This window comes from Lycium ferocissimum, chromosome 1 (assembly GCF_029784015.1).
Source record: "Lycium ferocissimum isolate CSIRO_LF1 chromosome 1, AGI_CSIRO_Lferr_CH_V1, whole genome shotgun sequence".
Classification (NCBI taxonomy): domain Eukaryota; kingdom Viridiplantae; phylum Streptophyta; class Magnoliopsida; order Solanales; family Solanaceae; genus Lycium; species Lycium ferocissimum.
Window position 1 is genome coordinate 13,702,013 of NC_081342.1, and position 6,558 is coordinate 13,708,570.

Consider the following 6,558-nt stretch of genomic DNA (forward strand, 5'->3'; position numbering starts at 1 on the left):
CCCTGCTTCCTTGGGTATAAAAGAATATACTAATAAAGAAATAGAAAACGGGATATTGAAACCGTAAATGTGAAAAAGGAAAAAGAAGAATAAACTAAAAAGCAATATATCCCACCAAGCATTGTAATTTGTAAAGACAGAAATACTTGGAAAACAAAGTGAAGAAAGAATATTTATGTGGCACCTCAGAGTTCAGATGAGGAAGATTACTGTTGGATAAATCATAGATAAGATGTTGCCCCACACACAGGGGCGGATCTAAAGAGGGGTCGGCAAAAAATTACAGTGTATATATAGGATAAATTTTCTGTGTTTATGTGCATATATTAACTTTGAACACCCTGAATAAATTATATTTAGCTTATTCTTATTTTTCGAACCCCCGAATGAAAATCCTGGATCCGCCACTGCCCACACACACAAAAAATACTAGTTTTAGACACGTGCGTTGCGCGTGCGCTTCATACTAATTAATATATACTTTTTAAAACGGTATAGATAAAATTAAAATTACAATACTAATAAGTTTGAAGGGAAAAATTATAAACTCAAAGTGATGAACAATTAGCTAATTCAAATAACTTTATTATTGTATACTAAGTGATTAGATATAATATGAAAAGTTGAATAACTAAATTTAGTTAGATGGGTACGATGCGTAATGAGTTAACCTTTTAGGTTATTAGGAAACATACTTTTTGAAAATATGAAAACACTCTATTAGAAAGCGCAAGAAAATTAGAAGTTTTGCGGTAGTCATTGATATAATTTTTTCCCCCTATAACTTTTACCTTTTGAATAAATTTCTTATATTTGTACTCTATAGAAGAGCCGGTTGGCTCACTTTACCGTCGTCCGTTCCAATTAAAAAAAAAAATTATGGGCCCCATATACAAAACAACAACTAATATTAAAAATAAAAAAAAAATTGTGAGCCCCATATATATTAAACAACAACTAATATTAAAAAAATATGGACCCCATATTAAACACCAACCAGTATTAAAAAAAAAAAAGAGAAGAAAAAAAAGTGGAACCCACCACCTCCAAACTCACAGAAAAAAAAAGTGAACCCATATTAATAAAATCAAGCAATATTAAAAAAAAAAAGTGAATCCCATATTAAAAAAACAAACAATATTAAAAAAAAAAAGTGCATCCTATATTAAAAAATCAAACAATTAAATCAATAATGATGGATTCATTGCCACATGCGTATCAACCCATTAATGGGAGCAAATGAAATTATTGTACAGCAACATACTTAAAATACTTATATATTAAAATAAGATAGAATTTAATTACTTTTTTATTTTTTCCTTACTCTAATAAATGCGAAAAGAGATTAATGTCATAAAATAAAAAATAATATTAAATGTCGTCCGTCCCAATTTTAAAAATAAAAAAAGTGGGCCCCATATATATTAAACAACAACTAATATTAAAAAAACAATTGTGGGCCCCATATATATTAAACAACAACTAATATTAAAAAAATGTGAGCCCCATATTAAACACCAACCAGTATTTAAAAAAAAAAGAAAAAAAAAAAAGTGGAACCCACCACCTCCAAACTCACAGGGAAAAAAAAGTGGACCCCATATTAACAAAATCAAGCAATATTAAAAAAAAAAAAAGTGAATCCCATATTAGAAAACAAATAATGTTAAAAAAAAAAAAGTGCATCCTATATTAAAAAATCAAACAATTAAATCAATAATGATGAATTCATTGCCACATGCGTATTAACCCCATAATGTGGGCCCCATATTAAACACCAACCAGTATCAAAAAAAGAGAGAGAAAAAAAAAAGTGGAACCCACCACCTCCAAACTCACGGAAAAAAAAAATGTACCCCATATTAATAAAATCAAGCAATATTAAAAAAAAAAAAAGTTAATCCTATATTAAAAAAACAAACAATGTTAAAAAAAAATATAAAACAACAACTAATATTAAAAAAAAAAATTGTGGGCCCCATACATATTAAACAACAGCTAATATTAAAAAAAATATGGACCTCATATTAAACACCAATCAGTATTTAAAAAAAAAAAAAAGATAGAAGAAAAAAAAGTGGAACCCACCACCTCCAAACTCACGGGAAAAAAAAAGGACCCCATATTAATAAAATCAAGCAATATTAAAAAAAAAAAAAAAAAAGTGAATCCCATATTAAAAAAACAAACAATGTTAAAAAAAAAGGGCATCCTGTATTAAAAAATCAAACAATTAAATCAATAATGATGGATTCATTGCCACATGCGTATCAACCCATTAGTGGAAGCAAATGAAATTATTGTACAACAACATACTTAAAATACTTATATATTAAAATAAGATAGAATTTAATTACTTTTTTATTTTTTCCTTACTCTAATAAATGTGAAAAGAGATTAATGTCATAAAATAAAAAATAATATTAAATGTCGTCCATCCCAATTTAAAAAAAAATGAATGTCGTCCATCCCAATTTTAAAAAAAATGTGGGCCCCATATATATTAAACAACAACTAATATTAAAAATAAAAATTGTGGGCCCTATATATATTAAACAACAACTAATATTAAAAAAAATGTGAGCTCCACCAAAAACCGAAAAATCGGACCGAACCGAAAACTGAAAACCGAAAAACCGAAAAACCGGACCGAACCGAATTAATTCGGTTTCGGTTTTTCGGTTCGGTTTTCGGTTTCTTTTAATAAAAATTTCGGTGTTCGGTTCGGTGTTCGGTTTCGGTTTACCGGTTTTTCGGTTTTTCGGTTAAACCGAAGTTTTTTTTTTTTTTTTTACTACATGAATACAATTTATTTTTGGGAAAAAAAAACATAAGTAGACAATAATATTATAATATTTACATACTCTTAGTAACTAAATGTTATTAAACATTACATGACAAGTTAAATGTTTTATAGTAAATCAAATTGCTATATAGACGTGAATAACTCCAATACCTATTTGTTGTTCATAGTATAACTGCTTTTATACAATTTCATACTTACTCCTTATTCTGCAAGATTTTTTTCCAGCTTTTTTTCTTACCTTCTCTACTTCCTCCTTATTCTCAACTTCTTTCATTGTTCCATAAAAAATAAAATCTCAGTTTTCATTTAACACTACAAGATATTGAATACAAATATACTAATAATTTGAGTGTTGATTTTTGTTATATATAGTATAATAAAAATGTTATACATTGAATAATATTCATATAATTTATTTCACCTATTATAATAAATTAGATATAACTCACATAATTTGATTATACACTATATAAAATTTTATATACTTTGTATGATTTTATTATACTTTGTATGATTTTATTATACGTTGTATAATACATTATATTTTGTATATAGAAGATATCATCTTGTATGTGTGGATGATCACTATGGTTGGATTCTAAAGTCATCAAACCTTCAAACATTTAGTCTAGCGTAAACTTCCGTAACTCTAAGCAATCAAGAAGGAAAAATGGAAATAAATGAAGAGATTTGTAATTGCTAAAAAAACCGAATTAAAAAACCGAAACCGAACCGAACCGAACTTCAAAAAATCGAACCGAACCGAACTAATTCGGTGCGGTGTTCGGTGTCCACTTTCAAAAAACCGAAACCGAAAAACCGAACCGAACTTTAAAAAAACCGAACCGAAAAACCGAACGCCCACCCCTATATTAAACACCAACCAGTATTTAAAAAAAAAAAAAAAAGAGAAGAAAAAAAAAGTGGAACCCACCACCTCCAAACTCACGGGAAAAAAAAAAAGTGGACCCCATATTAACAAAATCAAGCAATATTAAAAAAAAAAAAAAAAAAAAAAAAGTGAATCCCACATTAAAAAACAAACAACGGTGGCTATAGTGGGGCGAAAAGTAAACATGCTAAACCGGGTAATTAATTTGCCTAAATTGTCATACAGTGTTATTTTCCCTAGTATAAATCTAGGCATAGACAGTGATGTGGCACCTCTTTATGACCAACATTGTTATTTATCTTTCTTGTGGTTTTTTTGCCTTTTTCTCCTAATTTTTCTGTTTTTTTTTTAAAATATAAAAGTGGCTAATAATTACATTATTAAATGAGGAGAAAATAATCACATTATTAAATGAGTAGGAACCCACTACGGCCTCTTCCCCTAAAATATGAAACCACTATTAACTGTTGCAAAATTTCTGGAAAAAACTTGAAAGTTCCGGCTGAGGCTACTTACTTCTTTATCCCCCCCCCCCCCCTCGCCACCTCAAATATTAAATAGGCCCACAAAAATAAAAAATAAAAAATTTTGGGTCCCCCTAAAAAGTGAAACCCATCACATCCAAACTCACCGGAAAAAAAATTAGACCCCATATTAACAAAATCAAGCAATATTAAAAAAAAAAAAAAAAATCCCGTATTAAAAAAAATAAACAATGTTAAAAAAAATGGGCCTATATTAAACACCATGCGTAATAGCAAACACTAATATAATAAAGTTTTAAATACGGAGACAAACTACAATGTTATATTAAACTTTGAACAAGTATCCCATATTGACAAAATCAAGCAATATATATATATAAAAAAAAGAGTTAATCTCATATTAAAAAAATAAACAATGTCAGAGAAAAAAAAGTTCGGACTTTGTATTCTTAGCAAACACTAATATAATAAAGTTTTAGATACGGAGACAATAAAATGAGTTAAACGAAAAATATTTATTAAAAATTTAAAAATAGAAGTTCTTCATGGCCCCATATTAAACACCAAAAAAAAAAAAAAAAAAAAAGTGAAACCCACCACATCCAAACTCTTCGGAAAAAAAATGTGGGCCCCATATATATTAAACAACAACTAATAAAAAAAAAATGAATCCCATATTGAAAAAACAAACAATGTTAAAAAAAAAGTGCTTAGAAAATCAAACAATTAAATCAATAATGATGGATTCATTCACACACGCGTATCAACCCATTAGTGGGAGCACATGAAATTATTATACAATGAACATACTTAAAATACTTATATATTAAAATAAGATAGAATTTAATTACTTTTTCATTTTTCCTTACTCTAATAAATGTGAAAAGAGATTAATGTCATAAAAGAAAAAATAATATTAAATAGAGATCAAATAATTAATAAGGTAAATTAGTGAAATTCTAATTCTAATTGACGTTTCCTTAAAAAACATGTAAAAAACAACATGACAAGTAAAATGAGTTAAACAAAAAATATTTACTAAAAAATAAAAAATAGAAATTCTTCATTTAAATAGAAAATCAAATTTCTACTTCGTTTCATCTTAAACATATAAAATTAATATAATAATTTGAATTAGAATTATCCAAATCAAATTTTGATAAAAAAAATTATATGTATTACTTTACTATTACTACCGTATAGAAGAGCCGTTTATAGAGGCAACATCGCCATCCGTATTCGGTCCTATTTTTTTACTTAAGAGTAAAAAAAATCCTTTATATTACCAACTCTTCTAAAAAGTAGATAGAAATGCTTTATTATATTTATTATGTTTACTAAAATAAATATACTTAAAATATATATATTTAAAAAATAACATACAATTTAATTACTTTTTTTTTATTTTTATTCTTACTCTAATAAATGTGAAAAGAGATTAATATCAAATGAAGATCAAATAATGAATAAGATAAATTAGTCAAATTATAATTCTAATTCGCGTTTCCTTAAAAAACCATGCAAAAGACAACGTGACAAGTAAAATGAGTTAAACCGAGAATATTTACAAAAAATTAAAAAATAGCATTTCTTCGTTTAAATAAAAAATTAATTTCTACTTTGTTTCGTTTCAAACATGTAAAATTAATTTAATAATTTGAATTAGAATTATCCAAATCAAAATTTGATAAAAAATAATAAGTATTTTACACTTTTAAATTAATCGAATTAAAATTGAAAGTATCAATCGATGCTTAAATATTGCTATTATTTTATCTCAAAGAGAAGAAAATAGTTTTCTTTTAAACAAATCTTCTCTTTTAAAAAGTATTAATAAATTTTCGTAGCAAACACGAATAAAATAAAGTCTTAGATAGGGAGCACAAACTACAATATTATATTAATCGTATTTTGAACATAGTATGTATGTGTATATATATATATATATATATATATAACTACAACTACAATTACATAGATACACTATAATCCGAAATGTTGGGCCCGTGCGCAGCACGGGCATAGGCCATCTAATTGGTAATAGAAGAATGAGTCATTTCAAGGGATGTTAGTTTCTTATTTCCCTTGGTGATTCTTAGTTCCAGGTCAGCATTTTTTCTTCCTTTCTAAAACTACTCCGGCTGTTTTTGTTTCTATAAAGTGTTATTCCACTTTTTTTTTTTTTTAGGTGTATAATTAAGGCATGGAAAACATAATATAATTAAGGCATGGAAAACATAATAAGATCCCAAGCCAGTTAACACGTTAATTATAAGAAATTTTCCTCCATAACTCATACGTTTTATGTATGGCTAGGTTTATAATTTTCGTCAGTTTTAATTTCCGTATTTCTTCACCATTCATCATAGTTTTCC

At 26.9% G+C, this 6,558-nt stretch overlaps 1 long non-coding RNA gene across 1 annotated transcript; it reads left to right on the top strand.

Moving 5' to 3' along the window:
- Nucleotides 1-970: 970 nt before the first annotated feature.
- LOC132068820 (uncharacterized) lies at nucleotides 971-5,154 on the top strand. Its single transcript, XR_009417531.1, has 2 exons — nucleotides 971-1,153; nucleotides 4,891-5,154. It is a non-coding gene; the product is annotated as an uncharacterized LOC132068820 (long non-coding RNA).
- The last annotated feature ends 1,404 nt before the right edge of the window (nucleotides 5,155-6,558 follow it).